The following is a 27,513-nucleotide window of genomic DNA, read 5'->3' on the forward strand; positions in this document are numbered from 1 at the left end:
TACAGAAGAGAAGACTCAGGGCCCATGGTAGTGGTCCTCAAGCATGTGACAGATGGCTGTTCCACTGAAGACCATCAAACATCATGGTCAAGACCTGACGCATGATGTGCTATGGAGGTAGGGTGACCTGGGTCTCAAACCCAACTTCATCCTTATGAGCTATGTGTGTCAGGGAAAATACTTCCGTTTCTTTATTTGCACAATGGAAACAGTAATACAAATCCAAAATGCCTCATTTGCATTTCTGAAATCCAAAAATATCTGAAAACAGAAAATATTTTCATAAGCCCATGGTAAACTCACTTGACAGCTAAACTCGACTTGAACTGGCATAAGCTTGTTACGGCTGTCTCCCTCCCGCTCTGTGTGAATACGCATGTGTCTCACTGCAAAATATTAATGTGTTTGATTAAAGCACAATATCCCAGGCCCTGCTAATGGTCAGATTAAATACAACATATATACTCTATTACCTTTCTAAAATAATTAAGAGAGCGATGAATTTAAAAATGCATCTTGCCCCAAGAGTTGTGGATAGGGGATAGTGTGCCTGTACCAACCACGTCATTAGGTTTCCATGTGGATTAAGTGGAAAAGGTTTAGCAGTTACTAGCACATTCTAAACCAACAAATAGTCCATTTCCTAAATAGTTATTTCATTCAATGTATTAGGTACTTCGGTTAAGCAATTCTGTTGTACTGTGCCATCAATTTTATTCTCCTTATAAGAACATTGGAATGCAGTGTTTAAAGTGCTTCAGGATTGGGGTGCCTGCGTGGCTCAGTTGGTTAAGCATCCGACTCTTGGTTTCGGCTCAGGTCATGATCTCAGGGTCCTGGGATCAAGCCCCACGTCAGGCTCCCTGCTGTGGAGTCTGCTTCTCCCTCTCCTTCTGTCCCTCCTCCAGCTCCTGAGCATGGGCTCTCTCTCTCTCTCTCAAATAATAAATAAAATATTTGAAGGGCTTCTGTATTGCCTCCAGGATTTTTTTTCAGGATGCCTTCCAAACGTTGTCTTTTTGTGTTTTGTTTTGTTTTGTTTCCACGCTTTTGTGATTTTCAGGAAGTTTCAACTGCTAAGTTTTTTTAGGTTGTGAAGCAGACTTAAGTTCCTTACTCCAAAGGCACCATTCAGTTTGATGACTGAAGGAAGAGCCCGGCTCAAAGGTGCACAAGCAACAAGGAATCACGTCACTGCCTGCCAAGCACCGTCATAAGATGCCTTCAGCTGCTAAGGGGTCCTCTGCGTTCAGAGATAAAATGTAAAAACTATGCATCTTAGACTTTATGAATTGCAGTGTTGCCTCACAAAAAGTGGCCTTTAGATGGGGCTCAGGAAGGCCACTTTCAGATTGCCTCGAGGAAACAAACAACAAAACCTCCTTGGAGACGGAATCGTTGAAAGATGGAACGGGCTACCTTTGGTTTTATGACCTGCCAGCCTGGACACACTGTTAGCAGGGGTTTTGTGGTAGGGTTTCAGATTCCTCAGAGTGGTTTGCATGCGGTGACCTCTGAGAATCCTCTGAGATTCTGCAAGCCTCAAGGAGGACAGAAGAGACAGTCCAGGGGTCTGTGGGAGAAGCCCAGGAGCTCCCCAGACCTCCTGCTTCTGCGTGGCTCCTGCATTGTTCTCTTGAGTGGCTGGATTTGAAGGCTGAGCTAAGTGCTCATCAGGGGTACGTTCTGCTCTCTTCTGTCCAAAGAGCAAGGTGGAGAAAAAAAGAGTACGGAGTTTTGGAACATCTTTCAACTGTGATGAAGAAAAGCATTTACATTTCACATGAAACTGTGGACCAACGTGACGTTCAAAGAAACCTTGAGGAAGCTTCTCAGGCTTTAAATTGGCCACTGCTACTGCACAGTGACGGTCTCTGATGGAAGGGCTGAGCTCACCACACCCCCTTGTCCGGTTGGAACTCTGAATCAGCAAGAGACACAAGGGGGTTGATGGACAGAAAACAAAATGTCCACTTTCTTACTGACAAAGACAATACTGGAGATTCAGGAATTGTTCCCCAGAATTAGGCTGGCTTTCCCACCAGCCACTGATGTGCTAGAAAAGTCGTGTTTCTCTTTGGGGTAGGACCTTATTCTACATGGCAGAGAGCACAACTGCCCTCAGCCAGCAGTTATGGGATGTCAGAGGGGAGAGAAAGATGAGCTCTGGAAACCCCATGCTTTGTCCCGGACTTTTCAATTCAGTTGTTTTAGGGAGTCACCATGGGGAGCAATGAGGCAGCGGGATGGGAGTGTTTGGCGGGAATTTTTCTTCAGGGAGACCTGTGGAGTGGGGAGCAAGCATTCCCCATCTAATTAGCCTTTCCTTGTGTGAAGCCTCTTTTGAGAGAAAAGAACGTATATCCTTTACAGTTTTGGAAGCATTCCACGTTGCTTCCTGGAATTTTCTATTTGCAAACTTCCACATAAAAAGAAAAAATTGTAACTAACCCTGACTTGATGTTTGGGGAAAAAAAGAAGCGAAGTGTTCTGTTGAGAGGAGGGCTCCATATAATTGCGTGCTGATGGACGAAGAAGCATCCCTCCCCCAGTTTTCTTTAGACGCATCTGTGTGGCACGAACTAGTTGTATGAACTTGGCCAAGTCACGTCACATCTCCAGGTCTCCTTTCCCGCAGGGGTTAACCCAGTGGGGTGTTGGATGGCTGCCTTAATCCCTTCCATCCCTCTCGCTCTCTCAGGCTCTGGTCTCCTATTTCCAAGAACAATAATTACCGCAGAAAATATCATCTTGCCCGAGATTGTGATCTTCATGACTTCATCTGTGTGAACAAACATCAAAAAACAGCTGAAGCATAACACAGGATCTACAGCAATGTCAAGGGGCCCTTCCCGAAACCCTCCAGTGGAGATAAACTTTCAAACAAACAGCACTTGTGTGTCCGGAGGGAGGCGGGAGAAGGTGGCAGGGTATGAAGCAGGGTCTTTATTCAGGGTGTAAGCTCCCCTCTCCTGGAACAGTGAGAACTTTGTCTTTTGGGAAAGTCTGTGTGAAGTGTTTGCCTGTGTTGTCGCTCGAGGACAGGGAAGAAGAATGACATGTGTATGAGCGGCTTCCTTCCTAAATCCTTCAGTCCTTCTCTGCAGCCCAAGCCTGCAGCCTCTGTGGCTTCTCGCTAGGCTGCTCTGCGGGACCAGGCCAGCGCACACGCGTGCGCACACACACACACAAGTGCGTACACACGCCTTTCTAGCCCTGAGCTGAGCAAGGATGGGGTCCCCTGGAGGAAGGGCCCGTGTGCTTCACCCTCATGACGTGCACTCCTCCTGAGTCACTTGATTCACCTGGGGCCTTAACTGCTCCTCCCTTAAAGCCACCAGGACACCGGGCACCTGTCTCCATTAGACTTTTTTGCCTAGTAGGGCATTTATCTTGTCTCATGTTGGTCCATCCCTGCTAGACCGTGAGCTCTTTGAATGCAAGGACTGTAACAGAATTAGCTTTTGTTCCCTAGTCCCAAGCCTTACCATATAAGCAGCAATCAATAAATGCTTTTTAAAATGAATTTGGGGTTAAGGAACATAGGAAACACCATTGGGGTTTCTGCTTATCTTACAGCCACCCCCATTTACTGAGAACAACCACTGTTCACTAGTTGGGGTGGGCCCTTGGCAGCATGTTTTTACTACCTGGGACCCCTCCCCTGGCAACAGTAGAAGAGACCTTGGCCAGTCAGATTCCCTCCGGCAGGCTGAGAGGTAGGCCCAGGCGTTCCCATGGCAGGAACCAAGACGTAAGGTAGCTTTCTTCTGCCGGGTATCCAAAGAAACAGTGTAAGCTCTGCAAAATACGGAAATGAAACCTGTTTTCATGAACAAAAGTAATGCTTGTTTAATGTAAATATTCAGACAGTGCATACAATTTATGATGTAGAAGTTCCTGTTTAAGAAAGGCTAAGACCTGAAGCTGCATGATGGGAGGGAGGGAAGAAAAGAAGGACGGAAGGAAGGGAGGGAGGGAGGGAGGGAGGGAGGAAGGAAGGAAGGAAGGAAGGAAGGAAGGAAGGAAGGAAGGAAGGAAAGGAAGACAAATCCTCCATATCAACTTCGGCGGATTCTGTCCCTCGTGCAGTTCCTCCTCCAGCCACATGATGGCGGCATGAGCCTTGCAGCGCTCCGGCGGCGAGAGTCTGGCACTTTAAATCCCCATCTGTTAAAGCGAGGGGGGCCTGGGTGTGTTTGTGTTTGTGCCTGGGAGTCAAAGCTACACCCAGCTTCAGCACTCTCAGCTGAGCTGTAGTGCAGGTCGACAGGAGAATCTTCAAGGATTTCACGGGTTTTCTTTCTAGAAAAATCCCAAAAGGAGTTTGAGAGTCAAAAGGACTTTGTAGTCGTTTTCAAATGGGGAGAATTTCCTTAAACACACAGCATCTGCTCGGCGTGGTTTGCAATCTGTGTGCGGGTATTGCCATTAATGAGCCACCGGCTTGTGCTCCGGGGGCCAGGCTGGAGCAGTCAGCTGGTGGAAGGATGGGAGCTGCAATCACCAGCCCTGCACCAGCATGCCCCGGGATGGAAAATGTGATTTGTGACACAGCAGCTAGGGAATCATAATGAAAACATAATTGCTCCGGGCGGATTGCTCTCTCTTTCAGTTGCAAAGCTGCTTCACATCATATGAGAAGAATTGGAGTTCTTAGCTTTTGTTTCTCTGGGACAACCAAAGGCACACCCAGCCACTGTCCTTCTGCCCCCAGTTACTGAGCTGTTTCTTTGAACCCTGGAGAAAGGCTGTCCCCAAAGCAGGAAGAACTTGCCTCAGCTCCTGCTTCCTGTGGCAGCCTGTCTGGTCAAGCAGGGCCACCCGTCATGCATGTGGCTTTGAAACCTGTTCGTCCCATCCTCTGCTGTTAGGACTGTGCTAGGATGTTTTTCTGTTTGTTTTCTCCTTTTTGAAAAAAATTAAGTCCTCGTGTATGTCTTTGTAGTTTACGCACATTTGTCATTTTGTCTTCATTACGGCCCAGAAAGGAGGCAGAGTCATTGACATGCTCTTAAGGACAAGGACCCCAAGAATCAGAAAGATGTCAATGACCTGTGTCCAGAATCCCCATCTCCCAGCTCAGTGACGAAGAGCAGAGGATTCTGATGTGGGTAGCCCAGGGCTGAGAGCCTGTTGGGCTCCCTTAGGTCACCTGATGTCTCTGAGGTCCAGCTTTCCCCTCTGTAAGTTGAAGAGGAAGATGCCAGCCTCCTGGGGCTTGGGGAGACCCGAAGGAGGTCGTGCACATCCATGTCCATACAGTACTAAGTCCTATGGCACTTAGCTCAGGCCTACGTCATCTGCTGTGCGGGGGGCATAAGTGGACAAACTGTGTATCAAGCCCCTTTTTACACCTTTTCCCCTCCTCCCAGCCCCATATTCTGTGCACAGAGGTCCACGCAGTTTCTATAGGTTTTATGCAGGGGCAGTTCTTGGCCTGGGGATCCCCTGGATCACTGTAGACCTTTGCTCAGCTTTTAAGGACTATAGGAGAGGTTCATACTGGAGGGGCACTCCTGACCGAAGGGGGGCTAGAACTGTTGCAGAAATCTTTTCATTCCCCCTCCCCCCTGTAGATGGTTCTGAGACATAGGTCACGTGGGGGAGAGACTAAGCCACAGTCACTCCCAGTGCTGACCAAATTGCGTAGTGTTATTTTCATGTTCTGGTTTCGCTCGCTGGTGCTCCACTCACATTCCCTGGGGTCCCCTCCCAAATAAACTACCTCCAAGAAAACTCTGAGTCAGGCTTTTCATTTGGGAACCCAAGCTAGGACGAGATGGGATAGAAGCCAGACCTCTGAGCTCTGCCTCCAAGGTCAGGATTCCTTCAGTTAACACGCGCACACAGACACACGCACACGGACACACGCACACTTGTTCCACGTCCGTAGCAAGCAGGTGGAGCACGATATAAATTTGATGAGCTCTAGAGTGTTTTCAGAGCATCTCATAGGTTGCCAGGGGCCCCCCAAACAGCAGGAAGTGTTTGTCAGGTCCCTGAAGGACATGCGTTCCTATGCAGCAATGGGCATTGCCATCCAACCGGATAGACTGACAACAGCGATCACCTTAGACCCGAGGCTGGCATCAGGTGGAGTCAGAAGCTGTCTCCACGATGTGATTTAAAGGCACCATTAGGCTCTGCGATGCAAATATATTATGTGGGTGAGGTGACATGTTCACCTCAGGCTCTTGGCCACAGCAGGTAAGCTGGAACTTGCAGGAGAATGGCAGTTGTAGGTGAGGGCAACCTGCCCCCCATCACTTCAGCTACCACTTACGGATGGCCAATTATGAGTCAGCCCCATGCGAACACTTCCATACACATCAGTGTTTTCCTACCGCAGGCTGTGTGATTGAATTACCTGGAGTGGCTGTGAAAATGCCAGGGGGAGCCTGTACCCCCTGTTCTGTCTTCATGGGTCTGAGGGTGGGGCTTGGGCACCCAGAAAGTTCATCAAGTGGTTTTCAGTGCAGTCAGGTTTGAGAACCATTGATCGGAATTGTCTGAATTGTCTGTTTTCGCTCGTCCCCCTACTTCCCCAGGAAGGCACCCGCACCCCACGGCAGCAGGGGAACCAGTGAGTGTCTCAGAGCGTGTAGGACACACAGCCAGTTAGGAATGGACTGAAGAGTCGCACGCAGGTCGGCCTGGCTCTGAAATGTCAGGCTCCGACAAAGGGTGTACTTGCCAAACTTCGCGGCTAAAAATCCTAAGAGAGAGGTGGATAAGCATGTTCCTCCAGGGGAGAATATTAGGGAAACCAAAAGCAGCCTGGAAAATTTGTTGCAGTCCCAGGCTGCCTCTTTAAAAACTCCTTATTTGTTTTTGTTTTTTAATAAAAAGATAAGATTTTGCATGATTTTCTATAAATGGACACTCCAAGGAGACAGGCTAATGGATCCTTCCCCGGGTCGTTCGCACCGCACCACCGTTGAAGGGGGACTGGAGGCTGTGGTTTGAGCAAGTCCACCTTGATCTGTTTACCACCCACCTCCGCACACACGGAAAGGAGAAAATCGTCCCTATGAGGGGATGGACACAGATGGATGAGAAGGAAAAATGTGGGGAGGAAGAGTGAGAAAGCCTGGGATTCCTTCAGGGTCACCTCTGTCACTATTTCCCATCATAGTGGGAAAGAAAAGTTCTTAGCTTTGGAAGATGGAGTCATTAAAAGACTGGTGCAGGGACAGAAGCTCCCAGAATATCCCTTGTCTTCTGTTTCCGAGGTCAACAAACATTTTCTGTAAAGGGTCGGATAGTAAATATTTTGGGCTTGTGGCCCATCTGGTCTCTGTCACAACTACTCAGCTCTGTGGCTGTAACATAAAAGCAGCCTTAGACACGACAGAAATGCATGGGCGTGGCTGACAGCCAATAAAACGCCATTTACAAAAACAGGCAGGCGGACCGGATTTGGCCTGTGGGCAGTAGTTTGCCGACCTCTGCTCGATTTGCTTACTTACAAACAGGAGAGCGAGGCAATTAGCTTAACTCCTCCTATCCTCACTGGACTTATCTGTGAAATCTCAAAGCAAGGGCTGGGCGAGATGCTTCACCTGCACCTGCACACACATCTGCGCATGCGCCTTCGCAACCCGGATTTGCTTTCTGGGAGAAACGAGGCGGCTTAGGGCAATTGGGTCTAATGCTTCCCATGTAGTCAGTATCAGGCCAGAATTTGTGCCCAGGCCTTCTGGTAACTGAAGCTGATGCTCTTCCAGCTAAAGGAATGCTTCTAAGCGATTCTTTGAAAATACTGCTAGCGCAGAGATCTAGGAAGCTATGATTTCATTTACTTTCTCTAGGTGGCTCTTTGCCCAACATGCAGACGGTGCAGAAATGTACCAGCCAAGCCACTTTTTTTTTTTTTTTAATAATGTACCTAAGGTTAAAATCTATTCAACTGAGCAGGTTGACTTGGCATCCTATAGGCAAATGTCAGGAGACCCATTTCTAGGAGACCAGCCTCCTGCATCAAGGATATATTTGGAAATATATCTGAAGCACCTCCTTATTCTGACCGTGCAGCTGTCTCCATTCTCACAGGGTCACATAAGCACGTGGACAGTCCGATCCCAATGACACCAGCCTGCTGAATGCAGTAAATACACTCTCTGTGTGTCATTGGCTCTAAATGGCCTCTCTGGAAATATCCAAGAGGCCAGAAATCACCGTGGTCCAGATGCCTGCTTACCCCGTCACTCATTTTCCCTCTATTTAAAATGTCATCCCAGCATGTATTTATGTGTCCAACGATCCTAGGTGCCCAAATGAAGACTAAAAGTGTGGTCTTTGCATTTGCCCTCTAGGATCTGTGGTACCAGGGCTTATGTTAGATGCTTACATCCGTTACATATATTATGCCTCGAAATTCTTCCAGCAGCCTCATGAGGTAGACTTTATTATTTCCATTTTACATGTGGACAAGATGTGTGCCAGAACGGCACCTCTTCCCCTTGGAAAACTGCAGGAGTTGGCTCCAATCGTCCCTCTCGTTCATGGGGAGAATCTTCAGCCTCCTGGAGATCGCTGTGAAGTCATCAGTGGGTGCAGCTTTCATGCTTACTCTGTGATGACTTAAAAATATTTGCAAGTGGTTGAATAGAAAAGGGACAAGCCTCGGGTCATAGAGATGCATATACCAGTGGCCCTTAACTCTTTGAGATCATAGATTTGTTTTTAAATATATGATAAAAATTTAACATCTTTTCCCTTAAAAATGTACAATTATCCATAGTTTGCACAACATTTCAGAAGCTCCATGAACAAAAACAAGTATCTGCTCAATGTCGATTACTATGATAGATGCTGGGCCATTGCCGGTGAACAGTGGTCACTGGGAGCAGATGCTTTTGGAAACCTCTCCCTGCACCTCTCCATATCCCATCCCCCTATCACTAAAGTGACACTGGACTCACTTCCAGGTGCAGCTCCTGCATTTCTCTGCCCAAGGGCTTTCTCTTACAGATAGATTTGCCATCCTCATGGCAACTGGAGTGCCAGGAGATGACTGCCCTGAGAGAACAGCTCTCCAACAAAGATTGACAGGTGTATAAATACCCCAGCTCCCTTTCCCTTTAGTGGGATCAACCCAAGGAGGCACACGCTCTGCCGTGTCTCCTGGTTTGCTCAGTGGGATTAAGCTCAGTTGCCCACCCTGATGGCTCTCTTCTATTTCCCTACTCTTCCTCCAGTGCCCTCTTTCTTGTCAGATCAATCAGTTGCACTTGTATCCTCGTTTCAGAGACTATTTCTGGGAACTCAAACGAAGACAGCCCTAACAGTTATGTGTAGAATGATTTATCCCCTATGCTATATAAGGTGGGTCTTAATGGGTATTTATTTTACAGATGGGGAAATCTAACACACGAACAGGCTTAGTAACAAGCTCAAAGTTCTATGGAAGATTGATCTAAGCTCATCCTGGACCCAAGTCTCTTTATGCAGAGACTTGCTCTCTTTTTAATTTATTTAGACAATAAAACTGCTATGTGCTAGGCAGTAGGTAAGACATTGGGGATACACAGGATAGTCAGATAAGGTCTCTTATATGGAGCTCGTATTCTAGGGAGTGGAGAGAGACAGGAAGCCCATACAGCAATGAAATAATTACAAGTTGTGTTGAAGAATATCAAAGAAATACATAGCATGGTACAATATTCATGAAAAAGGAAGAAATTGGAGGGAAGGCCAACCTTAGAAAGGGTTCAAGAGGACTCTTCATCCTCCTGGGTTCTCCCTCTTAGTTCATTGTACCTCTGTTCTTACCTCCAGCAAATGTTGAATGCATAGTCTGTACCAGCAAAGAAAGTGGATATTATCTTTACTCTAAGGAGTTAGTCAAGCAGAAGAGATAGGGAATAAGCAAATAAGGAGATGAATGAGGAAAGATACCTCTTAATGCTCATCACTTTCAGAAGACTAACAATTGATAAGGGGACACGTGTTGCCTTTTGCAATAGGGGTTCCCCTAAAGAATTAAGTACAGCTGCCCTAAGGCATACTTTGGATGTTAAGTAAGTCACTTCTCTTTTATGACTCAAGAATGGTACTAGTAATATACAGTCCTTGAGAAAGTCTGAGGGAGAAAGGTAATGAAATCATTTGCTGGGTTCTGTGGTTCTGATGAGGAACCGCAGGTGAGAAAGTTATTATTTAAGCAGAGCTCTGGATGTCAAGGAAAAGCTAGCCATTGAGGATCAGTGCTTGCAGGGTGTGGAGAAGGGCCACTGCAAAGCCCTGAGAAGGCCAGTGAGACTGGAGCAGGGTGGATGAGACGGGAGGGGGAAGGAAGTGGGACTAATGAGGTGGGAGAGGGCCACAATGTGGGCAGTTTTGTGCATCAAAGAGCATGACTCTATTCAAAGGGTAGGGAATAGTTCCTAGAAAGACAACAATCAAAGAAGGGAGAGCAGGTAAGATGTTATTGCAGTATCTGGACAAAAGGTGGTGGTGGCTTTATCCAAGATGGCAGTGGAGTCAACAGGACTTGCTAATGAATTGGATATTGGGAGGAAGGGATGAGAAATCAAAGGAAATGCTTGGCTTTATGAATGGTGGATAAAGGATGGGGCCGTTTACTAGGATGGGGAAGCCTAAGAAGGAACAGGTGGGCAGGAATAAATTCTAGAATTCTGTTTTGCCTATGTTACAATTGAAGCGCTTGTTTGAATCCAAGTAGAAGTGTTAAGGCGATTACTGAGTACGTGAGTCCTGAGTATATAGAGAAAGATTTCAGAATCTTTGCCAGGCAGGATGTGGTCACCTAGAAAGCCATCTGTGGTCCTATAGTACTTATTGTCTGGGTTAGGATCTTAGCTGTCTCAAGGTGGTCCTGTGTTGGATGGTAAATTATACCGGCACCCTCCATGGGGAGAGAATAGATGGAAAACTTAAGGAAATTTAGGCAAGATCCCAGGATACTTCAATATATTTGTAGGTTAAAGAAAAGAGGAAGAGCCAGAACAGGTGACCGAAGAGAGAGAATAATCAGTGAGGTAGGAGGACCACCAGCAAATTGTGGTCAGGAAGACAAAGGAAAATACATTTTACAGAAGGTGAGATGGTCAGCCGTGTCAAATGTTGCTAGAAGGTCAAAGACCATCCAGAAGACTTCCTTGCTGGAAGTCGTGGTTCTAATGGATGAGATAGCCTCTCTCTAGGACACAAAACCACCTGCTCCTGGAGAAATCTAGTCTATGGTATCACAAATGATTTAAGGACAATTGGCAGGGTACTTGGAAAGACCACAGGGTATTTTATCTAGCATGCTTAGAACAACTTAGACAATTTGAAATTTCTTCAGATGAAAGAACAATGTCTTGCCTGCGAAAATTCCAGATCTTCCAAGAGCTCTGGCTTACTGATGACTGTTCTATTACTATTATTACTACTGTTGGTTACTACTACCAACTGTTTGTATCACCTCATCTCTTCCAGCTCCAGGCCAGTGCTATTTTCTAGCAGATTGTGCTGTCTCAGCAAAGCTCTCTGGCTGGTTACATAAAAAGCAATGTGGGAAAGAGTTAATTGGCAAACAGAGTGACTACATTTGCAACCCAAGAAGGCCTGCTGTGACTTGTTATCTGCTGAGCTAAGCAGCTTGCTGTACAAGTGATATTTGAGGCTCATTGCTGTTAATGCCAATGGGTGCATTTAACACCTCTCTGGAAATGATCTCAAGATTAATATCTTGCCATTTATTTTATATTATTTTTTTCCCTCTTTGGAGTGGAAGCCTTTCCTCATCCTTTGCCTTCAGGAGCCAGAGCCGAGAGAAGGTCAGATGTAGCGTGAACCTGGGGGGTGGGGGGGTGGAGATACTAACTTGATGGCTCCTTCCAGACTTCTCCCTGTGCCGCGTGAGTCATGGAGTTGGAGCATTACTCAGCAGAATGGAAAGAACATGGGTTTGGGGATCACAATGCTGTCTTAAAATATGTAATAACTGAAAGATCTACTTGACATAGCTCAACATTATTTTTTTCATTTATTAAAGTAAAAAAACATAATGAAATCTGTATTACAGGTTTACTATGAACAATATTCTCAAATCTGGCTTCTGACTTCTCCACTTACGGAAGGTGGTGTTGAGCTGCTACCATTTCTTTTTTTTTTTTTTTTTAAGATTTTATTTATTTATTCGACAGAGATAGAGATGGCCAGCGAGAGAGGGAACACAAGCAGGGGAGTGGGAGAGGAAGAAGCAGGCTCATAGTGGAGGAGCCTGATGTGGGGCTCGATCCCGTAACGCCGGGATCACGCCCTGAGCCGAAGGCAGACGCTTAACCACTGTGCCACCCAGGCGCCCCTAGCTGCTACCATTTCAATTGAATATTCATCACAAGTGACCCACCCTCCTCCCCGAAACATACTCTTCTTTTCATATCTGTGATCTCACGCATTCCTGTTCTTGTTCTTGGTGTTTTTTTTTTTTTTTTTTTTTTTTACTACGTCTCTGACTGCACCTGCTCAAGCTTCTGCACGGGTTTCTTCTCCTCTCTCTGATCTCAGAACTTGAAGATAGGTTTTCTTCCCTCTTCCCTTTATAATCTCTCTCTAGATAATAGGCATTATCATCTCATTAAACACCACGTATATGCTGGTGACTCTCCAGACGAGGCGTATCTTGTGAGATACGGTCTTGTTCATTCCCCTGCCCACGTGACAGCTGCACTGAGGTGCCTCCCAAGCACCTACCACTCAACATGCCTATGAATCTTGAGCTTTTTAAGAATCCATTATATCCCAAACCTACCACATCTCAGTAACTAGCACCATAACAACCCTGTGACTCCAGATAGAAGCTCAAGGAACAGAGTTAATGCCTCGCGCCTACTCTCCGTATAAAATACGTATGCACCTCATGGGAATTCTATATCCAACTATATCTTGAAATCTTCCATTTACCTTTATTTCCACTATCCCCTGGGGGGGGGGGGCATATTTGCCATTTTCCCTTCCAGATCCATTCTCCATCCTTCTCCATCCTGCTGTATTCCTCGACAGGCTAGTATGCATAAGCTATGTCAATAAGACCCCTTGCCCTTGGACTTCTGGTCAGATTCAGTTCATGGACAGTAATGGCAGGAAACTGGAGGAAGGGAGTGAGTGAGGTTGAGGTATGTGTTCCATGGGCTCCCTCCTTTCAGGAGGCCACAGACTTGCAGGGATCCGAGCACAAAGTCTCATTTTCTGACAGGAGGCAGCCCTCTGTCTCCATGAACTAGTTACCCTTCTCTCCATTTGTGCCTTTGTGCCTTCTGGTAGAGTACTGGCTCTCTTCTGTTCCTTGTTCCCGGGGAACTGCAATGCCCTCTTCTGGCTTCCCTATACCCCATCTCTACCTTTATCCGGTATTAAACTCCCAAACTGTCCTTGTTTGAAAGTGCTTTCTGTTTCCCGCTGAAGCCTGAATGATAAGTCATCAAAGAACAAACAAGAAAACAAAAAACATACTCCTCATTGGTCTCCTACACTCACTGAAACCAGCTCAATATAGTTTCTCTGCAACAGCATTGAGCAATCATTTTAAGACATATCATTTCACTCCTCTGCTGAAAAGCATTCAGGAGCTCCCTATTGTGTTTGCAATAACCTCCTTATTATGGGATTAAGTCCTTTTGTGATCTGGCCTCTGCCTACTTTTCCAAGCATGTCTTGCACTTTTCTATGACTTCTTTTCTGCATTTTGGCCATGCAGATATATATTTTTTAATTTACTTACTTGAGAGAGAGACAGAATGAGCAGGAGGGAAATGGAGAGAGAATCTGAAGCAGACTCCAAGCTGAGCACAGAGCCTGACACAGGGCTCAATCCTATAATCCTGAGATCACTACCTGAGTAGAAACTAAGAGACGCTTAACCGACTGAGCCACCTGGGTGCCCCATCCATGCAGATATTATTGTATCTAAAACACAAGAAGGTCTTCTCTGCCTCATGGATCCTATATGTGTGTTTGTTTCTGCCTGAAATGTTCTCCTCATGGAGAATGTATTTGTCCCCTCCTCATTGTTGAGTTCTAGCTTGGATGTCACATCTTCAGAAATACCCTTCCTGTTGCTCACCTTAAGTAGCCCTTTGCCCATTATTCTGTGCTGTAACTTTCTGTTCTTTTCTTTCATGGCACTGATTTCACTCAGAATTATTTATTATTTAATTATTTAATGCGTGTATCCCTGCTGTAGACAATGAATTTAAGGCAGAATGGCTGTTGTTTTTGACCGCGTTATGCACATTGCCTGATATATAGTAGAAATTCAGCAAATACTCGTGGAACTAAGAAATTAGGCAGACAGAAGGACCTGGCTCATAGCCTGTGCTGTAATTACTGAGGACATACTGTTTACCAAGTACTTTCTGATACTTGATATTAGTTAATAATATTAGTAACATCATCGGGTCCACTCTTTCTTCAGATGCTTCTAGTTATCATGGATTGACCTCAAGACATAATCCATGGGAATATGTAAGGTGACTAATCAAATTTACGTGTATCATTAGGGGTGTGAAGATACCTATTTTATTCTCTAAAGGGACTATTTTCTACATGAGTCAGAATAAAAAGAATGAAGCAGGTTTACTCTTCTGGAAGTTTGGAAAATGGAATTTAGTGGAGACCAGGATCAACCTGTCCAAATAAATAAACAAATAAATATATTGCTTTTTTTTTTTTTTTTTTTTTTTTAAGATTTGTTATTCGTGATGAAGTAAATTCCAAACATAAAGAACTAGAGAGGGGCGCCTGGGTGGCTCAGTCGTTAAGCGTCTGCCTTTGGCTCAGGTCATGATCCCAGGGCTCTGGGATCGAGCCGCGCATCAGGTTCCCTGCTCCGCTGGGAGCCTGCTTCCCTGCTTCTTCTTCTCCCACTCCCCCTGCTTGTGTTCTCTCTCTCTGTGTCAAATAAATAAATAAAATCTTTTTTAAAAATAAAAAAAAAAAAACTAGAGAAACACTTCTGGATGAATTTGCCATGATCTGCGACTTCTCCACCTAGTGGTGTTTATCTGAATTGCAGGCACGGTGTGGGGAAGAAATCAGCCCGCCTCCAGGTAGCCACTGTTTGAACAAAGACAGACAATATTATTTCTATTTATAGATATAAAGAAATAGATATAATGAATAAATATAGATAGAATATAAATAGAAATAGATATAATGACTAATCGTATCACAAACAATTTTGGCCCATTTGGATGATGGGAAAGATGACAAATGCCTGCTATAAGACTTGGGTGAAAATAAGCACCTTTTCCCACGGAAGTATGCATTTTAAATGTAGAAGGGAATTTCAAGGGGTTGCTGTCTTCTGTGGACCCTGGCTCCTGGGGGATAGACGAAGTGTCATTCACATCATTTTATAAGCGAGGTAGCTGAGGACTGGCGATTACACCTTGTCCACCAGAGCCCGTGTACTTGGTATTTGCCTCCTGATACAGCGATGGTCTGATGCGTGCTGAGGAAGTCCTCCCTGGGTGCACATTTCAGGTCTTTTAAATTCATTCAGCATCCATTTTGCACCATGTGTGGCAGTTTTAACAAGAGGAGCAGGTCCAAGCAGGAGTCCTTTCTATTCCTATTCTTGGTTTAGCTTCATAGCCACTTTGTGAAGTTGGTATTTTGATTAAAGACTCAGATGGAGGAAGACATCAGCTTTCCTAGGAAAACAGGGTCTTTCTTTCCTTTTTTTTGTGAGATAGTGACAAAATAAGGGCTCAGATTGTGGGCATGTTGATTCTAGGTCTTATCCCCCTTCCTACCTTGTGATGCAAAACCAGTGGAAATGGCAGGGGGTCTCTTTTCTTTCTGTTTTGGTTTTTCTGCAACAATTTTCTTTTAACACCTGTCACCGAAGTGTGACACACATTTTGTTTTGCTTTACTTCTTTTTTAAAAAATTTTATTTTGTAACTGAAGTATTGTTGACATACAATATCGTGTTAGTTTCAGGGGCACAGCATAGTGATCGAACAGTTCTGTATATTACAAAATGCTCATTTCTTCCCTGAGGCCAAGGAGTGGCACCTTCCTCTGATGGTTGCTAGGGTGGTCATGTGTTAGCACCTGCTTCGGTGTGGGGCCACCTATGGGATCATGACAAGAGAATTTAGACCAAAGGACCTTGCTCAATAAAGACACCGAGAAAAGGGACGCAGAATGGAATGGGGCTTTCCCCCACTGTCTTTCTAATTACTTTTTATTGGCGATGTTATAGCAATGCATAATTGCAGACAAATAATCATAGCTCTTGTTCCCAGAATGCAGGCTACGAGGTTCTGCATAAATGGAACCTATCTTTCAGCGCTGTGTGGTGTGGAGGAATGAGGACAGGTCAGGGAGGACACGGACTTGGGTTCAAAACACAGTTTTATCACCTGCTAGCTTTATGGCCTCAGACAAGATGCTTCACATCTTTGATCCCTACTTCTTCATATCTCAAAGAAGGATAATAACATTGACCTCAATATGCTTTGGAAGTTTAATTGATAGAACTATACGGACAGTGCATAATATAGTACTTGAAATCAAATAGACACTTTAGAAACATTGGTTTCCTTGCCCTTCTCCATCTGATAGTGAGTAGAATAGACCTCTCCATAACACGTGCCAGTGGCAATGCAAATGAATCCTATTTTCGCCTGAGTGCAGGTGTGCATGTAGGAAATTGCTAAATGTTGTGATGCTGTCAGCTTGTCTAGGGAACCATTGGTCAAGGAAGTACCATTTCAGCTGAAATTTAAAGGAGGAGCTAGAAGGAACTAGGAGAGAAGGAAAGTGAAAAGTGTTTGGATCAAATGCCTTTGTGCAGCTGTGGAACAGGACGGAGATCAGGTGTGAGGAACCTAGAAACAGAGAGAGCCTGGGGCAGTAAGAGCCGAAGAGGCCAGCAGAGGCCAGGAATGGTCAGCAACTTGGAGGCCATGCCAGGGGGTGTGGATTTTATTTTAAGAGTGAGTAGAGGTCATTGCAGGTTTTAAGCAGGAGAATAGCATGATTTTCTGAGAGCTTGTTAGGTACTGGATATTGTAATCCTCACAACAATTTTATGCATTGAGCACGGTTGACTAGACTGAGGCCTAGGGAGATTAACTAATTTGCTTAAGAAAGCATAGGTAGTACATGGTAATAGCAGGATTTACCTGAGGCTAACCTGCTCCAGAGCCTTCACTTTCACCTTGGTCCTGTTGTTCAGGGTACAGCACACACTCTATGTGGTAAATCTCTCTTCCCTCTGGCCCGGTTCCATCTGGTTGCAATTCCTGCAGTGCCATCCACACACCAGTGACTTCCCCACTGATGAATCCAGTGCATTCCTAGGAATGACCCACTAACTGATCCACTTGGCATCTCCACCTGCACTTGTGAGAACGTGTGCTCTTGACTCCCCTGCAAAGTTCCTCATCCTACAGTCCTTCTCAGCCCAGCAAGGAGCGGCTCCTTCTGCCTACTGTCCAGGTTACAAAGCTGACTGTCAGCCCCCACTCCTGTCTCTCACACCCCAAATCCAATCTGTCAGCCACTTGGTTCGGCTCTACTTTCAAAACACGCTCTCCTTCATAATAGTGAGGTGGGAGATACTGGTGGTCTGTATTCATATCAAGAAACACGCTCTCCTTCTTGATATGAATACAGACCACCAGCATCTCCCACCTCAGTATTATGAAAGCCTCCTTACGATTACCCTGGTTTCCCAAGTGATCATGGTAAGTCACGGAAATCATAACTTGTTACCCCCCAGTGGTTTTCTGTCTCAGTGAGTGAAGGCCAGAGACCTCACCAGGACCCTCAAATCTCTACCTGTTTTGTTTTCTTGCTATTGCCCACTTGTTTACCTTTTGTCTGTGGCTGCTGTCTCGCCACAACAGCAGAATTGAATGCCTGCAACAGAGACCGTAAGGCCCCCAGATCTAAGATATTTGCTATTGGCCTTTTGCAGAAAAGGTTTGCTGAGCCACAGTCTGCATAATCTGCACGCTGTCCTCAAGATGGGCACACACACAGCACAGGCACAAGTCCACACCCCTTGCTAACCTCATGTTCCAGTACCCCCACCCCTTCTACTACTCTAGCTTCTGGTCAATTTGAGGAACTTTCTAAGCATGTCCCCACCTCAAGGTGTTTTGATTGCTGCTCACATTCCCCAGACCACCCTTCACTCATCTGTCCGAATGCAAAGCTCCCTAGTGCCCTGCAGGTCTCTGATTTAAAAGGTCTTCCCAAGTCGTCTCAGATAAAAGAGCACTGTCCCCATTGCTCTCTTTTCCTCTTACCTTGCTTCTTCATCTTTCCTCTTCTCCCTTACCTCCACTGGCAGTGTGTTTTTATTTCAGTATTCTCTGTCCCTCTACAAAAATGTCAACACTCTGAAAGCGGAGACTTGAACTTACTCAGTTTTATCATCTGTGACCTGAAAAGACCCAGGCACATAATAGATGCTCAGTTACCATTTTTGAATGAATCTGACAGTAGCTAGAGTGTAGTAGATAATTACAGCATATGTTCTAGAATGTTCCTTGGGTGTCTGCTATGTGCTGGGCCCTTGCTGAGCACTTTCACATACATTGATTTCATGTTTACCCTCTCTACAACCTTGGTAGGAAGGGGCCCTTGTTTCTCTCCCGTGCTTTCCATAAAAAGATAAGGATATCCCTGAAACAATGCGCTATGGGAACTGTTGTGGACAGTGGCAGGAAGGGGCTGTGTCTCCGGTGTGCTCACTCACAAGTGACCATTCCTGAGGTCTGAGCCACTTCTTTCCTCCAGGTGGCAGCTAGGAAAAGCGCTGTCTCTTTAAAATAACTCACATCATTGAGGTACTAATAATAAATCAGAGTTAGTCGATTTTTCCTAAAAGGATTAAATCCAGGATCCTTCCCCAGAAATTCAGTTCCCGCCACAATGGGCATCCTGTTTACTGTATTCTCGATAATAAAGTCCTTACTGGACAATGTCAGAGTGGAGTTAAAGGCCAAAGTACACGTGGGTGTCGTGCTTGGAATTTTCCTTTGTGTTGAATACCATATACATATGTACGTCTCAACGTGTTGCCTGGCACTGATCTTGTTTTGTTCATTGTGGTGTAAAACTACGCACACCACCCTACCATCGACCATTTTGAAGCGAACCCTTCGGTGGCACTAAGTACATTCATAATGTTGTGTAATCATTACCATCGTCCGTTTCTAGAACTTTTTATCTTCCCAAACTGAAACTCTGCCCCCATTAAACCCTAACTCTCCCCTCCCCACTCCCCCCAGTCCCTGTAACCACCATTCCACTTTCTGCCTCTGAATTTGACTCCTCCAGGAGACTCACGGAAGCGGGATCATACAGTATTTGTCCTTTGGTGGCTGGCTTATTTCGCTGTGCGTAAGTCTTCGAGGTTCCTCCGTGTGGTAGCACGTGACAAGATTTCCTTCCTTTTCAGAAACTGAATAATATGCTATTGTATGTACGTACCACCTCGTTTTTCCGGTCCTGCATTGACGGACACTGGGTTGCTCCACATTTCGGCTACTGTGAGTAAGGCTGCTTTGAACATGGGTGTGCAAATATCCATTTGGTCCCTGCTCTCAGATCTTTTGGGGTGAATGTCCAGAAGTGGAATCCCAGGATTATATGTTAATTTTATGTTTATTTTTTTGAGGAACTGCCATGATGGTTTATGAAATTTAACATTTTAATTTACTTAAGTTAATTTTATTTAAATGTTAAACTTTTATTACAACTTTAAGTAATCCCTAAATGTCTAGAATAACATTTTAACATCTGGATTAAAAGACTGGTTTTGAGAAATGTTACGAAATAACAAAAAGTGCTGGTCTCTCATCTGGTCTCAAGTGTCACAACTTAGTCACTGACTTCGCAGACCGCCTTAAATACCACTTTATAGGAAGGCACAGGTATTCTGTATTTTTTTTCCTGTGTTTTTGTTCTCTGCATGAGTCAGCCGAGGAAGCTAAGAGGCTGAGGGAGCACTGGCAAGCTTTCTGTATTTTTTCCTTCCCTGTTCCCCTAATTCCACCAACTCCATATCATCGGGGCCGAGCCAGTGAGCCAAGCACTCAGGCCGTTTCCTCGCAACCCATCTGTGACCTTATGAACCTCCGGATGGGCATTAACTGACCTTGCCAGACCAAAGGAAAGAGCTGGAATCACACAATGACGTTCGCTCAGCACAGGGATCGGAGTATTAGGCGTGTGAAGAGCGCTGGCGCTTTGTGGGCACGAACGTCCCCCTGGAAACGGGAGTTAGAGGTGGTTCTGGGTCCTACTCTGTGCCCTGCTCCCAACTCACTTTGCCACATCTTGGCGAACCTGATTCCCTCACTCTGGGAGAGAATGAATCCTTCTCTCCACTTTTTTTTTTTTTTTTTTATCAATAGGTCCCCCCAAGCAAATAAAATATGACACAGAATGTCAAGAAATAGCACAAATGATAATAAAGGTGCTCCAGGAAAACCATTTCTCTACTCACAATGCTTCGGACACCAAAGGTGTGGGATCTTTCCTCACAGCAACAACCGGTTTTCCACCTCTGCACACCAGCTGGGTGCCCTACTGTTCAGTGCAGTCTGCAGCCATCCACCTGTCAAGGTCAAGGGCTCAGTCAGATGCCAGTCACAGGTCCAGATTGTCATCTGTGTGCTTGACCAACCGGCTGTAACCGGGGGTTCCCGCAGCCCCCTCCTCTGGTTTGGTAGTTTGCTAAAATAGCCCAGGCGACTCAGGGGAACACTCACTTATATTGACTGCTTTATTACAAAGGATATGAAGGAACAACCAGATGAAGGCGGGGGGGTGCACAGGGCGAGGTCTGGGAGGGTCCCGAGGGCAGGAGCTCCCATGTCCCCATGGAGCTGGGGTGTGTCACCCTCCTGGCACCCAGATGCAGTCAACCCCGAAGCTCTCTGTGGCCTCGGGGTTTTTATGGAGGCTTCGCCACCTCAGCATGATCCATTGTTAACTCATTCTCCAGCTCCTCTCCCCTCCTCAGAGGTTGGGAGTGAGGCTGAAAGTTCCAAACTTCTTTTCATGGCTTGGTTTTTCTTGTGACAAGCTCCTATCTTAAAACTATCCAGGAGCCCGCCAAGAGTCATCTCATTAGAACAAAAAAGGCTTTTATAACCCAGAAAACTCCAGGGATATAGGACCTCTTGTGTAAGACTCTCCCATCACCCCCATCACTCAGGACATTACAAAGGTTATAGGATGGCTGTGTTAGGAATGGGAGCAGAGACCAAATATATATTTTTATTATGTCACAGGTGCTTTGCCTAAAAAAAGGATAGAGGGGAAGAAACTCATCTACTTATTGCCACTCACCTATTTCACCTCTCTTCTCTCCCCTCGAGACTTTGGAAGCTCCACTGGGGCACCCTAGCGCTCAGTGGAACCCAGTTTGGAAACCACTGAAGTCGATGACTCGATATTGTTAACCAGCTTCTGTGTACAGCAAACGTGAGAGACAAGAGCAGCATTCATTGCACTTCTCACCTCTGTTGTTCCAATACCGCTGTGAGAGGGGTCTGTCCCTGGCCAAAGTCACCAACCTGCTTCCTTGCAGAACCCAAGTCTCCTGGTGACAGCCCGGGGCCCACGTACACATCAGCAGAGCTCTTTAGCAAGTTCCAGCAATCAAAGTGATTCAGTTAAAGGTTCAGAGCTACAAAACAATTCATTTGGTCCAAGATTGGGTCTTTGGGATTGAATTTTCAATCAATTTCCACATCTCTTTTGCTCCTTCTTTTTGCCTTGTAAGGGGGGCTTGTCCTTTTTAATTATACAGATGCTTCCTCTTAGGTCTTATTTTCTTCCTCAGGGCTCCCTGCAGAGAATTTGCTACAGCTGATTGATAAGAAGGTATTGATTCCAAGGGCAGAGTTCAGGAATATTCTTATAAATGGATCATGTTGTTAATAAAGGGTCACCGCAGAAGGGCCTCTGGGGTGTGGAAGTTGCTGAAATCAGAGCTCTCAGCGATGGTAGCAAGAGAGAGAATGGCCCGATGACCCATGCTCAAGAAGGGAAATTAAGAGAAGGAAGGCATGGGATCAAAATTACCATTTATCAAATACCTCTGGCGTCCTGGCTCTGCTAATACTAACCTTGTGACCTGGGACAGGCTTTTTAACATTTCACACCGAAGCTGCTGGAACTGTGAAGTGATATAAGGCACATCTTTGAAGAGTATTGTCAGGGTTAAATAAAACAATATATGTCAAGTGCTTGATTGCCACCACCTAGACAATACTAGAAATGTCTGTTGTTATAGCCATTATTCCTGTTACTATCTATGCTTTTCATAACCTAGCCTAGCCTCCCCAGTGATAGGTATCAGCTGGAATTCTGGGCTTCGAAATCATAAAGCAAAATTGACATAATTCTCTTTTGTCGGGTGAAGGGACTTTGCTTCTGTTTATGACTTTCCTATGAAAATCAGACAAAAATAATGATTGTTGGGCAAGGGAAAGTTGCAGAGAAATGAAGCCAGTTGAAGGGCAGAACTTGTAAATTTTGCAACTGTCCTCGGTTAAATGTTTGGTGTTCTGTCCTCATTACTGACTGGGCATGGCTTCACAGCAAACGGAATTTGCTGTGTGAGGAAATGAAGATTTATACAAAGCCAAATTGGACAAATGGTGAATAATTGATTTAGCTGACCTGACAACTCCCACTTGTACATAACACAGAATGTTTTATTCTGGTTGTAATTTAGTTTTCTGGGCATCCTAATTCCTTCTAGCAATTCACGGGAAAGGCCTAGTTGCCTTCTGACTTTGCCTTACAGCAGAAAATTTTAGATGATGTGCTCTGTTCTCACAGCATTCTAGCATAATCTATAATAAGTAGGGTTCATATTAGATACTCTTTGAAGAACGTGAGGATCTTTTGGTTAGTCCTCTGATGTAGAATATAGTTTGGTTCCTACTTAATAAAACAAATATATTTGGTTGGAGCCAAGAATTACTATGCTTACCCATCTTAAAATACAGTCTTTAGGAATAAAGTAAACCAAAAATAAATAAAAGAATCATAAAACCAACAATGCTGTGTCATTATTTAAAACCCCCATGCTGGCATCTGGGTATAGTACCTGCCATCTTAGAACACATTAGCAAAGGAAGCATTTATTTTCAAGCTTGGCATCCCAAGGAAAGGTATGAATATTCCTTGGACATTCCCACATCAGTGACTATGTGAATCACAGATAGCTTATTAAACAAAATACAGAAGCAAATGAGGACGTATAGAAGACATCTCATAGTCCATGCTAAAATCATGCATTACTAGGATTGAAAGTGTCTTTGAGAGATCATCCTGGTTACCCTCTTCATTATAGATTCACTTTTATTCAGTAAACACACAGTGAACTCCTAGAAGGTGACAAGCATTGGGCTCAGGTTATTGATGGGGGCATATGTTTTGAGGGGACACTGAAAAAAAAAAGAGTGTGTCATCAAGGAGTTTATATGCTAGTGGAAGGGCTGTTTGGCTATACAAGGACTGAGGCCAATGCCATGAGGTCAGTGTGAATAAAGTACTCAAGGAGCAATTTGGGAGGAGAAAGCTACTTCGTGTTATTAGCCTAGCCAACAGATAACCATCCTTAAACATAAGCTCCTTTTCATTTTACTCATTCATCAAAAATCTGCTGACCATCTTCTCTCCACCAAAATCCTGTGCTGGGCATTTGGAGATGGCTTCATGGGCCCGAAGTGTAACAAAGATGGCTAGAAATTGAACAGGATATCACAGTGTTGCGAGTTTTCTTAAATGTTGACATGTTTCCCTGATTCACGTAGACCTGTATGTCTCCGAATGCCTGTGGGATGCGATGACCTAGTATGATGACAGATTGCCCAGTTTTTGACCCCTCGTTCCTAAGTTGCAGAGATGAGGTGCATGAATGAGAGAGTGGCTAGCTTATCTTTATTTAAAAAATAAGACCTCCAATAAACATGAGTTGTCCTAATTTTTCTAGCCAAAATACTAATGAACTGAAAAGGTTCTTGTGATTTCTTGCTATGATTTTGCACAGTTGGACACTCTCTGGACTGTGAATCAGGAGTTCTAGGTGGGTGTGTTAGCTCTGCCGCAGACCAGACGTGTCTCTCTATCTGCAGGGTCTTATTCAGGTATATTGAGCCTCGTTTTCTTTGATGGGAAGTGAGGAAGTCATGCTCGCTACACGCTGGGTCTGTGTGTGTTCTCGGACGGTTAGTGTAATGCTGTTTACTGACCCCTGGAAGTCACTCATGACCCTAGAAGGCTCTTTGGCCATATGGTACAATTAAGCTGACATACCTTTCGAAGGTAATGTATGCTTTGGACACAGACCTAGTTGTAGGGCCTGCAAGTGCCCCATCATTGCACTTCTGTTCATATTTATGATACGGCAGCTTCCCATTTTTGGTTTATATAAATATGAACCACCAACATTTAAAAAGCAAATGTTGCCAGTGCATCCTATCCTGGAGTTATTTTTAATGAGCAATGAGAAAATGATTATGGCAAGGTGCACAGACTCTGTGCATGAGTTTGTCATTTGTGGCTGTGTGACATTGGTGGATTTATATAACCTCTCTGTGTCTCTGATTTCTCCTAAAAATACGGCTTCCATTGGGCTATTTAACATAGAAAAGGTATGTAGCCCACCCATCAGAGTGTCTGCCACATGGTAAATTCTCCACGACGATAGCTCCTGTTAATGTGGATTCCCCAGCTGACAGTGGTGTCTGCTCTTGAGTGTCTTTATGACGGGACTGATTTCTATTCATGTAGGGGGAAAGGGGCAAAGCTGAGATTTGGATCCCGTCAGATATCAGAGACTGAACTCAAATTACTGTACTGTCTCACTGATCAGAATCAGTGACTTTTATACAGGAAAACTCTGATAATATAAACCTATGGAATTCTCCTTCCTGCCAGGCTTTTCACACCTGTCTGTTGACTCTTCCATTTACCCAGTGAAAACTGGTATTTGTTGTTAATACAATTCTTCCTGCTTTGTCCTAGGACCAGAACTGCAATCCAATTAAGTTTAGTCGTGATGGAACATTAGGATCTCAGAGTATATTTGAGAGATATCATTAGAGAGGATTATTTTTAGATTTTTTTATCTTTTACATAGTAATTGTGTGTGCCAGAGGTTTCTGATTTCCTGCTGTGTCACGGCTAGCCGGCTTTTTGATCTAGGGGAGCTAGATATTTGAAGTACATGATGGTAAAACATATTAATAATAGTAGCTGTTATTTTTTTAGCATGTCTTATGTGCCACATACTTTATGTATTTTATTTCTATTTTCATAATAATCTTGAAAGCTAGATATCATTTGATTGATTTAGAAATGGAGGCTCAGAGAACTTAAATACCCTGCCCATCATCATAAGTGTTAGAACCCAGATGGCAACCAAAATTAGCCCATCTCCAAACTCAGCAAATTTCACTTCTACTCTGCCTCCCCAGAGTGGAAGGGAATGATGTTTACAGGAGGAATAGGAAGGGAAAGCCTTGTTCTAACCAACAATGTGTGTGCGTGTGCGCATGTGTAAGGTAGTATTTTGTGTGTGCAATATAAGATATTGCACACAAACAGCACAGAGGATCCGGGTGGGGGAAACTAATGGGAAGTCATGAGAGAGGGAGACAAATCACGAGAGAACTCTTCACTTTAGGAAACAAACTGAGGGTTGCTGTGGCGGGGAGGTGGGCGGAAGAGAGAAATTAGATGATGGGCATTAAGGAGGGCTTGCGATGTGATGAGCACTGGGTGTAATACGCAACTGATGAATTATTGAACTCTACAGCTGACACTAATAATGTACTATATGTCGGCTAATAGACTTTAAAGAAAAAGAGAAAATAAGAAGATACTGCACACATTCTGAAGACCTTGCTACATAAATGAACCAAATAATTATACTTTTTGCAAAATAAAAAGTATTTTTGCACGGAAATAACAATCCCATAATAATTGGTGTGGGAAATCTTCATTTTGATCTAATAGATTTGCTTAAACGAGCTAGATATCCATGTTGTGCTTTTCTCGTGACAACCACGATTGATCCTGATTTCACCCCCATCAGGGGCAAAGGGGAAAATAAATACTGCATGAGGAGGTGCAGCTGTTACAAAAAGAAATAATAACTTAGGTTCATGCAGAACTTCAACATTCGTATTGGATCAACTTTACAATTACACAGGAAAGTAGTCATCTCCGCATTGTCCTCATTGAATGACAGTGGTCATAGATGAGCAAAGTAGGGTACAAAGCAGTTAAGAGCTTGCCAGATATCAAACAGTCAGAAAAAGAAGAACCAGGACTTACACTTTGATCGGTGGGTGCCCAAAAGAATGTTCTTTCTTTTTTTAAAAAAGATTATTTATTTATGTATTTATTTGAGAGACAGAGAAAGAAGATGAACATGGGGGAGGAGCACGGGGAGAGGGAGAAGCAGACTCCCCACCGAGCAGGAAGCCTGACCTGGGCTCCATCCCAGGACCCCAGGATCATAACCTGAGCCGAAGGAAGACACTTAACTGACTGAGCCACCCAGGTGCCCCAAAAGAATGTTATTTCATCTATCTCACCCTGTTATGCTAGAAGTAGCTGGGAGAGAAGAGATCCGGGAGAGAAGAGCAACGACCAACAGAAGCAATCATTAACATGGCGATAATTAGCACAGGTTGGTGTTTTGTTGATATTATTAATTTAAAAAAAAATTTTTTTAAAGATTTTATTTATTTATTCGACAGAGAGACAGCCAGCGAGAGAGGGAACACAAGCAGGGGGAGTGGGAGAGGAAGAAGCAGGCTCATAGCGGAGGAGCCTGATGTGGGGCTCGATCCCATAACGCCGGGATCACGCCCTGAGCCGAAGGCAGACGCTTAACCGCTGTACCACCCAGGCGCCCCGATATTATTAATTTTTAACCGAGTACTCACTTTGGTTACTTAACACAAAATTTAAATTACCAGTTATATCCCTAACAGTCTATAATCAGATTTTTGTGCAAACCTATTTTTTTTACAAATATATTTTTGTTAAAAAATATTCCAGAAAGTTTAGAAATATAATTTATGCAGAATTACTTGAGCATATACTCTGTGCAATGCCGTTTTCATTCTAGGAGGAGAAAGGTCAGAATACAAATTACCACAGAATAGTGGATGTTGTAGGAGTATAGATGACTTAGTCTTGAGGGTGGTGGTGAATATAGCCTTGGTTTAAGTGTCAAATGAGAAAACTAAAACAATTCAGAAATGAATTTGATTTCCTTTATTCAAAGGAAAACGTTCTATGGATTGGGAGAGTACAGTGCCAGTAAACAGTGAGCACTGTTCCCAAGGGGTTTTGGGTAAGAGTAAGTTTGAGTGATAGAAGGGGCAATATGGAAACGGGGCATGATTGGCTAGGGTGTGAGGAATTTTGTTATAAGATGGGCAGGTCCCGTTTTCTAGGGTAAAGTAAGCTAGCTAAAGCTGAGTTGGAGGGTTGT

The 27,513-nt window shown here is 44.5% G+C and overlaps 1 long non-coding RNA gene across 2 annotated transcripts in view; it reads left to right on the plus strand.

Annotated features, from left to right (window-relative positions):
• LOC113252729 (uncharacterized) overlaps window positions 1–27,513 on the plus strand; it is a 323,663-nt gene that overhangs the window by 209,364 nt on the left and 86,786 nt on the right. Inside the window, exon 1 of one of the 2 annotated variants that reach the window (XR_003314989.4) lies at window positions 19,476–19,528. The exons of the other annotated variant lie outside the window; for it this stretch is intronic. This is a non-coding gene — a long non-coding RNA (uncharacterized LOC113252729). Of the gene's footprint in view, window positions 1–19,475; window positions 19,529–27,513 lie in introns of those variants that run through there. 2 annotated transcript variants of the gene reach the window in all.

This window comes from Ursus arctos, unplaced genomic scaffold, assembly GCF_023065955.2.
Source record: "Ursus arctos isolate Adak ecotype North America unplaced genomic scaffold, UrsArc2.0 scaffold_6, whole genome shotgun sequence".
Classification (NCBI taxonomy): Eukaryota; Metazoa; Chordata; class Mammalia; order Carnivora; family Ursidae; genus Ursus; species Ursus arctos.